This window comes from Tasmannia lanceolata, unplaced genomic scaffold (assembly GCF_043159265.1).
Source record: "Tasmannia lanceolata isolate RefF3 unplaced genomic scaffold, GAP_Taslan_0.1 ptg000008l, whole genome shotgun sequence".
NCBI lineage: Eukaryota > Viridiplantae > Streptophyta > Magnoliopsida > Canellales > Winteraceae > Tasmannia > Tasmannia lanceolata.
In genome coordinates this window covers 4,495,182-4,505,085 of record NW_027518685.1, presented here as the reverse complement: position 1 = coordinate 4,505,085, position 9,904 = coordinate 4,495,182, and positions in this window count along the sequence as shown.

Sequence of the window (9,904 nt, the reverse complement as noted above, 5' to 3'; positions counted from 1 at the left end):
AATTATACATGACAGCAATTTTTTTGTGACAAGAAAACCCTCGTCTTTTATTCAAGTGACGAGCATACCGTTCTTGCTACATGTGGCAGCATTGTGAGCGATGTTGGGAATGGCCTTGACACAAGGAAAACTACCCAATTTCAAGGTCTAGCAGGGATGAAATTTTCTTAGGCTCTGTTCACTTGCGTTCCCTGGAAAGCAAATCCCTGTAAAACAGCCTCTCTTTTCCATGACAAGACCTTGACGAGACAGAATTATGGTGTTCACTTGCTTTCCAGTGAAAATAGAATTACACATGTGGAATTTCTACAATAAGTCAAAAAATGACATGGAAAAACCTACTTTCCCCCCTTTAGGCTCTGTTAACTTCTTTTCCCTTGTGTTGTTTTCCCTAGAAAACGGAAAACAGCCTTTTTTCCCTGACAAGACCTTGACAAGACATAATTTATGTGTTCACTTCTCTTCCAGGGAAAAAAATTATCAGATGTGGAATTTCTTATTTAAAAGCTGAAAATGACGTGGAAATTGACTTTTTTCCTGCTACTCGAGATTTGGTTTCCGATTAAATATATCGGAAAGAGGCTTTCCAAGGAAAGAAAGGAGATCTGAAACCTTTTCCTTGACAGTTTCCCTGGATTCTTTTTCCTTCTATCACATCACCTGGAAAGGAAAGGTCCAGGGAAAAGAAGTGAACAGAGCCTTAGGGATTTCATTTCAGAACAAAAACACACAGATTTCGTTTCCCTTTCCCTGATAAACTAGTGCAAAAAGAAGGGCAAACAGTTTCGCTAGAAACCTTTTCCTGCGCAAGTGAACAGTCCAGAAATAGTCCAGGGAAACTTTTTCCTACACAGATTCTCTAGATTTCTTTTCATAATGCCACCTCAGATTCCCGGAAACATTTTCTTTTCCTTTCCCGGGAAAACAAGTGAACAGAGCCTTAGGAAACATGGAAAATTTTGTAATAAGGAAAAAATTCCATGAAAAATGAGTAGGCCAAACACAGGAAAACTAACTGTCCAATGAAAATTTTCCATAGAGATTTGTTTCGCACTATCCTAAGAGTAAAAAAGGGTTATAAATCTTAAAATCCATACTAAAATCGTTAAACAATCTATGGATGAGAAAAATATAATATGAGGGGCATTAATATTCTAAGTAGGTTTACATCTAGATTTGAACATTATCACGAGGGAGGAATTATATATTTTTTGAAGAGAAGTGGCAAGTAGAGACCACTTGTTTAATTATAAGAACCATTCATCTGTTGGTTTCCCTTGTGGTTTGCTTGTTATTTTATCAAAAAGACAGCCGCATTCATATATATAGAAGAAATAGATCTTGAGGAATGTTAAACTGAAGGACGACCATTCAAAAATCCAGCAGCAAAGGCAGCCCATTAGATCCACATCACCCAAATGCATTTATGGCAGCACTGAAAATGCAAAATTAAAGGAATCATAAATGCAGTTAGGTGACTTAGATCCAACGGATGAGGTAAAAGAAGTTCTTTTTTTTCCTCTTGCTTTGCAAATGACACTACCGGTTCTTACAGGATTATGCGCACTAGTAATAGGGATTTGCAAGGGAACATCGCAGGAGGCATTTTGCATGCGGGCCGTTGCAGCAGCCTCATATGAATCTGAGCCTAGATGTCTGATTCTCTATTGCAACACCCTGGAAGGAGACTGGGAAATGCATCGGCCCGATGGAGAGGCTGCCTGCAAAATGCCTTCTGCAATGGTCCCTAACAAATCCCCTAGTAATATATAACTCAATATTATACATGTGGGCGCCATTAGCCAGTGTTTTGATCACTTAATTGCTGTGCTCTTATTTCTTTTCCAAATAACGCAAAACAAGAGGAATGTCTTTCTGTCTCTTTCAAGTTTGTTGTACCAAGTGATGAAAATGAATTTCCTAAAACGGAAAGGATAAAGGAAAGACGTTCCTGCAAAAATCTTTTCAAGGTGGAATACCGAATACATGTGGGCTCTAAAGCTCCGTTTCTTTCGACGTAAAATGGGCATAAAAGCAAATTTTATGCCTTTTAAGCCCAAAGGAACGGACCATGAACATACCATAGAGACATCTAGCCAATCTCCAAGATTCTCCTACTCTTTGCCTAGGGCTGGTAATGTGGCGGCCCGAGCCGGATGTTACATTCCCCGTATCCATCCCCGCCTCAAGGAAAGTTGTCCGTCCCCGCATAGCGGATGGTGTTGAATCCCCCGTCCCCGCCCCTTTCCAGGTAATTTTTTAAATCCCCATCCCCATCCAAATCGAGGAATCTAGGGCGGGGCGGATCCCCTCTTTTACAGGTGAAATTGCCCCATGTACATATTGAAGTTAGATTTCCTAGTTAAGATCGAATCCTAAAGATCAATGTTGGATCCCGCATAGGATAGTTTCGTGTTATCGCAACCTTTGATATGGTGAACCATCATGAGGCGGGCACATGGTCTGAGTCCCAGCATGAAAAAATTGATGACTTAGCATGCCTTATCGAGTAAGAAGCTAGAAAAGGAAATTTTTTTTTAAGATGAGCATCATTTTCGTGAAGGAAAACGAACACATATGGAATGGAGCCACTGACTTGTGTATGGAGGGTCCCAAATTGTTGGCCATCACAAGTCTATCCTATTACCTTTGATCCACTCCATCAGATGATCTAAACCTTTGATCGGATCCAAACATGATGAAAGAGATGCCAGGTTTTCATGCCTCAATCTCGAGACTGAGATCTTCGTATAGCATTAGACGTTGTCACTTGGTCACCTTGTGACAGCCTATTAGAGCAACGATCCAAATTTCCTAGCACATATACCATGTTTTCACTGGATCATGATCATCTTCGTTCATCATATTGCTAGTTGATTTTAGCCAGAATTGGTGGGGCCAAAGAACCAGGCTTGTTTCTGCCCGTTGGATCAATGGACCCAACCACATCCTCGCTGGGCTCAAGTTGGGTCGTCTATGTTGAGTTAGAGAGTTTTGCATGTGAACGAAACGAACGGCTACCAAAATTCACAAAAATATCTCCCCAAAAAATTGACCGTTAACTTCACGACACGTTAAAGAATTTATTAGAGACACGTGTCCAGCTGTTTGGAAGATCTTCCGCAATTTACTTTGCTGCTTTGTCCCCCATCTGCTTCCTTCATGCTGACGTCCTTAACTCCTTACAGATATGATTTGGCCACCGATTTGCTCCCTGCCACTTTGACACCACGTAAAAATCGGCGCTCGGCTCGGCCGGCTCAATTCAAGTTTGTCGGCGTGAGCGACACGATACAAAAAGAGACCCTTGCCCTACAGGCTATAACGCGAGTACCGGGATATTTAACGTGGTGTCCCGTCCGATACGTTTTAAAGGAAAAAATAAGGGTGTACGACCATATGTTGATAATGGCACTGCTCACTTTGTTTTAGACTTTTTTGTGGCCAATAATATTGGCACCACCAACGTTTGATAATTGCACTAAGTCATCTTGTCTTTTGTTATTTAACAAGCTGTTAAATGTTATTGCAATTTGGGGTAGAGCCTTAGCTCAATTGGTTAAGCCTTTATTCTTCAACCTTGAGATTGGAAGATGAATTCCAACTCTTTTTGTTTAGAGAAATGATAGAATGAAGGGCACCCTTACAAAAACCAGCTTCGAGGGTTGCCCCTATTGGTTAATTTCTGCAAAGTGTAGCCTCGAAAAAAGTGAATGACGCCTAAAAAATTGGAACTGTGTTGGCTTTGAAGAAGTCAACCAATAAGGAAGTCCTTGAAGCTGATTTTTGCAAGGGAGCCCTTCATTCTATCATTCCTCTTTTTTTTATTTAGGTCAATCCCAGCGCACTTGCCAAAAAAAAATGACAATGCAATTTCTCAAAAAAGGCACTCAAATGCCAATTTAAAAAGAAAAGACAAGGTGAATTAGTGAAACTTTCAAAACGTGGCTGTGCCAACATCACTAGCCTTTTTTTTAATTAGCTCATCCTCGACTCCTCGTTACAATATTCATGATGCTATCAACAACTAGTAAGGTCGGTCTCAAACAGAGCAGTGTCATTATCAAAATAAGGTTATGGCTAATAGTATTTAAGGAAGACCAACCCATTCATTGGCTTGTCCAAAGTCCAAACCATTTATATGTCGTGCTATAAGAAAAAACTTTTCCCATTGGATACATTGTAGGCTGTAAAATGGACAACTCAAAACGTCAAGATTCTTTTTTTTCTAAAAAAAATTATTCAATTGGATGATCTTAACCATTGAAATTGACTCGGTGAGCCGGTGAAAGAGGCGTCACAATGTATCCAATGTACCCCGAACTTAATAAGTTGATTATAATAACTCCCTAAAAAATGAGGGGGCTTTCCTTTATAATATAACTAGCAAACGAGTAATTTAATAATAGAGGAAGTCTAAATTGAAGGGAGCCCCTGCAAAAAAGAGGTGAAAGGGCTCCCCCATTGGGATGTATTTTTATTTTTATAAAGTAGGTAGAGGAGGAATTCACATTATATATAGTAGAGATAGATAGATGAATAGCATGTATAAAAGTGGGCCTTTAATAATTAATGCTGCATAAATTTATAATCTCTTATATCTTATTGCATTGACCGTTAACCTTCACTCTTCTTATGTTGGCAACTTAAATTTTCTTATTTCTACTACTTAATATAAAAATCCAATGATATACAAGATATAAGAGACTATCTTCTTATGAAACATTGTTCAAAGTACGCAGGCAAGACTGTAGATTATGTTTCAAACATTTCAAATGGAATCGAAAAAATATATTTTTGCAGATTCTAGTGTGAATGAAAAGGGAGAAGACCAAACTATTAGCTTCTCATTTTCTCATTCTAACCATGAAAACCAAATAGGGAATGGAATAAAAAAATATTCCATGAAGACATTTCCCTCCCTTTCCCTTTCCCTTTCCCTTTCCCTTTCCCTTTAGCCACGACATTCCTGTTCTCTCTCCTTACCTTCCCGACACCATCGTGCCCTAATTTCTCGTATCATCATTACTTTTTCTTCCACATCAATCTTTTCAACATAACTTATAATGTTGAAAAGATTCCAAAAGAAGAAGTAAAGGGGGAAAATTACCAAAACAAAGGCCTCATTCACAAAACGCCATGAGCCCGAGTTGAAATAGAAACCATTTTATTTTAACAAAGATATCCTTATTTCTTTTGAAAATGACAAACATAGCCCTGGTTTTAGCAATTCTTAGAGGGCTGTCTTGAGCAATCTGACACAGGCGTGTGATGATATATAACATCATCTTTACTACATAGAGGGTATGACAAGTGGACGGGATTGATCACCGATGCCTTGGTGGACCTGGCAAATATAACAAATTAGTAAGACGATCTTAGCCGCACAAATGATGGATACAGCAGTTGAATTTGAATTATTTTTTCTTATTTTCAACTCATTGTTGAGGTCTTTTACCATGGCCAAACAAAGTGATCCAATGGATCCTCATGTACATTTCGTGTGTACCGTGGAGATTTTTCAAGAAGTATACGGTGCACTCAACACGTTTAAATACTAGTAGGCTCCATTTGGTCGTAGTACACAGGTTGGAATTCCTCGGAAATGATGTGGCGATAAGAAAAACCGGTGGAGAAGAAAAAGGAAAGGAAATAGAAAAGGGATCCGTTCGGTTGCAATCCACAAGTTGAGGTAAAAAAGAAAGGAAAAGCAAGAGTAGGGCTGCACATGGTTCGGTTCGGTTCGGTTTTGGGGGATTTCTTGAACCGAACCGATGCCATCGGTTTGGAAAATTTTCAAACCGTAACCGAACCGTTTGGGGGCAAACCGAACCGAACCGAACCGATCTTGACCGGATCGGTTCACGATTTATCCGATTTCCTTGAGTTGGATTGCTGCCTAAGTTATTCTTTTGGTCTTTGGTGTTATACTTCCGCCCATTTATTTACTTGGAACCACCCATTTTGGTCGGTCTCTTCTCTTTCTAGTTAAATATATTAGATTTGGGTGTGCCAAGTAAAGAAAATTGATATATATATATATATATATATATATATATATATATATATATATAGAGAGAGAGAGAGAGAGAGAGAGAGAGAGAGAGAGAGAGAGAGAGAGAGAACGGTTCCTACACATATGTGTAGAGAGTTCTCTACACACTAGCTTAAAATACAGTGGGGGCCCACATTGTTTGGGTGATCCAAGCCATCCATTTTAAAGGCCCTCACATAGATAGGGTGTCTACAAAAAATCAGATCCATGGGATCATCCCAACCCTACGATTTGTGGAGGTAAAATGGATGTCTTTAAACCTTCACAAATTAGTTCATTTTTTGCCTCCAAAGTTCGAATGGTTAGGATGATCCTATGGATCTGATTTTTTGTGGACACCCTATCTATGAGAGAGCCTTAAAAATGAATGGTTTAGATCACCCAAATAATATGGCCCCCACTGTATTTTAAGCTAGTGTGTAGATAACTTATCTACACATGTGTGTAGGAACCGTTTTCTCATATATATATATATATATATATATATATATATGATTTATAACAAAAAATAAAAAAATGGCAAAAATACCATCGGTTCGGTTCGGTTTTCCGGTTGAAATTTTTCCTAGACCGTGACCGAACCGATCCAAACGGCTTATGGAAAACCGAAACCGTGACCGAACCAATGCCACAAAAAATCGAACCGAACCAAATCGAAAGTCCGGTTCGGTTTGGTTTATCGGTTTAGGCGGTTAAATGTGCAGCTCTGAGCAAGAGGGTGGAGTACAGCAAGCGAGGGGCTACTTTCTACATTAGTTCAAGCTCATTTCTATGTGATCGGGTCAAGTGACAACAACTTTGGCCAAATGGGTTGTTGGTACATCGAGCCTTTCTTAGGATTTTGCCAACAAAAGCTAAACCGTTGATTTCTCTAGCTCTTTATCTTATTGAGACTAATGGACAGACCTAGCAAACGGGCGGGGCGGGCCACGTTTGACCCGACCCGTACGGGTCACTAGGCTTGGACCCACACCCGGCCCGTAGACCTGCGGTCACCCGGATTTTTGACATATTTTTTAAAAACTTTTTTATTTGTATAGGGTTTTGCTAGCTACCTTCGCCAACCATTTCTGTTGACTGTCTGTGAGATTTGTCTTATTGTCGCATGATGCAAACTGCAGAGATTGGCAGAAGTACGATTTGTAAAAAGATGGTTATACATAGAAAAATTAAAAGTTATGACAATTACGAAAAAAGGACCACAAGGTGCCAAAATAAAACCTTTTGCACTTCTGTACCGCAGGTCCACTCGACCCAATTTTGATAGGCCAGGTGGACCCGCGGGTCAATTTCAAACGGCCACTGATTGGCGACCCGGACCCGTAATTTACAGGCAGGCCGGGTCACTTTTTGCCACTAATGGAAGGTTTTTGTGGAAGAAGGCCCACAATTAAAAATTTAGATTGTCATGTAATATTCCTAGTCATCGACTTATTAGACCACAACGGACGAGAATTTTGCATCGTGTGGCATGAAACAAATTAGACCCAACAAAAATTTTTGGCCGTTGTTGATGGTGGCTCAGGTTAAAAAATCTCAATTGTCGTGTAATCCTAGCCATCGGATTATTAGGCCAGAATGGACTGGAATTTGTATAGTGTGGCATAAAAATGGCCCCACACGTGATGTGCTACATGCATGTGGTCCACGACTCCACGAACAGTGCCACGTACCTCCGAGACAATGGTGCCGGTGTCGTAGTAGCAACACCTTACCCAATTCTTCGAGTTGGCCAAAGAAAGACGCTTTTCTCACCACAAATCCTCTCTTCAATCTCTCGGGAACTGTATGCTTCTTCACGACGAGAAATTAAATCGTATGATGGTATTGACATTCCAAAGCCACGGGCAAAAGTACAATATTTTTCCCCAGTTGAAGATAAGACCAACTCTCAATCATTTCACATGCAAATCGTGCCTCTTTCGAAGGCATCCGAATTTAACAAAAAAATGCTATGTTTGATATTGAAAATACCTCTCTCTCTATTTGCCTGCTCAATTCCTTAGCAATTGTGCTCTGTTCAAGTGGCGACGTACCCAAGGGTGGAGGCGCATAGCCTTACACGCATGCTTAGCTAGTTTAGGAGCTTTACATGCATGCTTAGTGACCGTGGCCCCCCAATGACCAATTCAGGCAACTGTAAATTAGTCCGGCCCCTGCCCAAGTGTAAATTCCTCGCTCTGCCTTTGGCCGTACCAAAAAAAAAAATTACCCATACTCAACAACTAATAAATATCTAGGGAAATGATTTATACGCTTCAATGTTTTGATAAACATGCGCTCCAACATTTGTCGTGTAATATTTAAAGGGCTGTCGGAAGAATATTACTGTTCTCAAAAAGCTCTTAATGCCCTTAAATTCTACACTACAAACATGTGGAGCGCATGTTTATCGATACATTGGAGCGCTGAAATCATTTCCCAAATTTATCCTAAACAGAACGAGAAAAAAAAAATTAATCAAAAAAATTCTAATAAAAAATCCATTGCAACTGGGAGGGAATCCAAAATACCACCTCTTTGGGTGAGAAATAGATTCCAGCATTTCCGCCCAGGCGTCAATTCCGCCCTTGATTCTCTTAGTTTTATGAACCAAACACCCTTATCGAGCGGAATTGGAATCAGATCCCTATTTCAGCAATACAAATGCAAGGGAATATAGCATATTAGAGGCATTACTAAAAATGGAAACACTTTCAAAATGGGATTTCATTTGGAACATATAGACACCAAAGCAGAATTGACCGAGGATTTGGTCAATTCAGCAGCCTTTTTGCATATTGTGGGCATACGAGTTCACATGTCTTTTGAGCATGTGTCACAACATAAGACTTTGGCTATTAAATTGGTGAGATTGGAAAATCCCGTTTAGATAGCAGCCCTTTATAAAAGGTTAAGAGGATGATGCCACAATATAAAAGGTTTATGGGGACTTTCTTATAAAAATCCCACAATTCTAACCAGGTAACTTTGCACAAAGCCATTTCACGGCCCCTCTTTTTCAAGAAGGACGAGACAACTCATGACTCTATTTGTCTCATTCATTTAATTCATATGAGTTGGCATTTCTCTCATGAGAAAGAGGGGTTCCGAAATTATTTGCCTTAAGACATTCCCTTTTAATTAATAATATTTGTAACTTATTATTTTAATCTCCTGTAGGCTGTTACGATTCTCAATGAGCTGAAAGTTGTAAGAACCAATCAAAGTAGTTTACAGTGGAGAGATACATTTACAAACAAACTTCATACTAAGCAAAGGAATGATTTCATTTTATTATTTTCATCTAAGGGTTTAAAAGTTAAAAATTTAAAAGTAATGGTTTGTGTAAACAAGCAAATATTTCTTCTCTAGGATGATTAATTACTAATTCTTGTTGGAATTCTTCTTCTTCAATAGTCAGCAATCAATATTTTCAAACAAGGGTTATGTCGTGTCAAATCTATAAGCGCATTTGTCTCCCTGTATTCATTAGTATTCTGATTTACATCAATTTTAAAATCATAGTGGCAATATCATATCAGCTCTGTTCTTTCCGACAATTATAATGGGTTTAGAAGATCGTATGAGCTACTATGCGTGCTTGCAATGGTAAGAGAGAATGATACTGCTCATAGGCTTCTTTTAGTACTTTGTACTCATCTTCTTTGTTTAGTTTAGGAGCTTTACATTACAAGTAACACAATTCTCCAAAGAATATTTTGCTGGCATTAGTAGAAAAAGGGTAACTTGTTTGATGATCCAAGTGATTCCTTAGCTGAAATGAAGTTTGGTGGATGATCCTTTGCCTCCCCTTTTTAGTATCACTGTTTGTAGGCCTCAATCTTCCAATTTTTTTTAGCTTTTCTA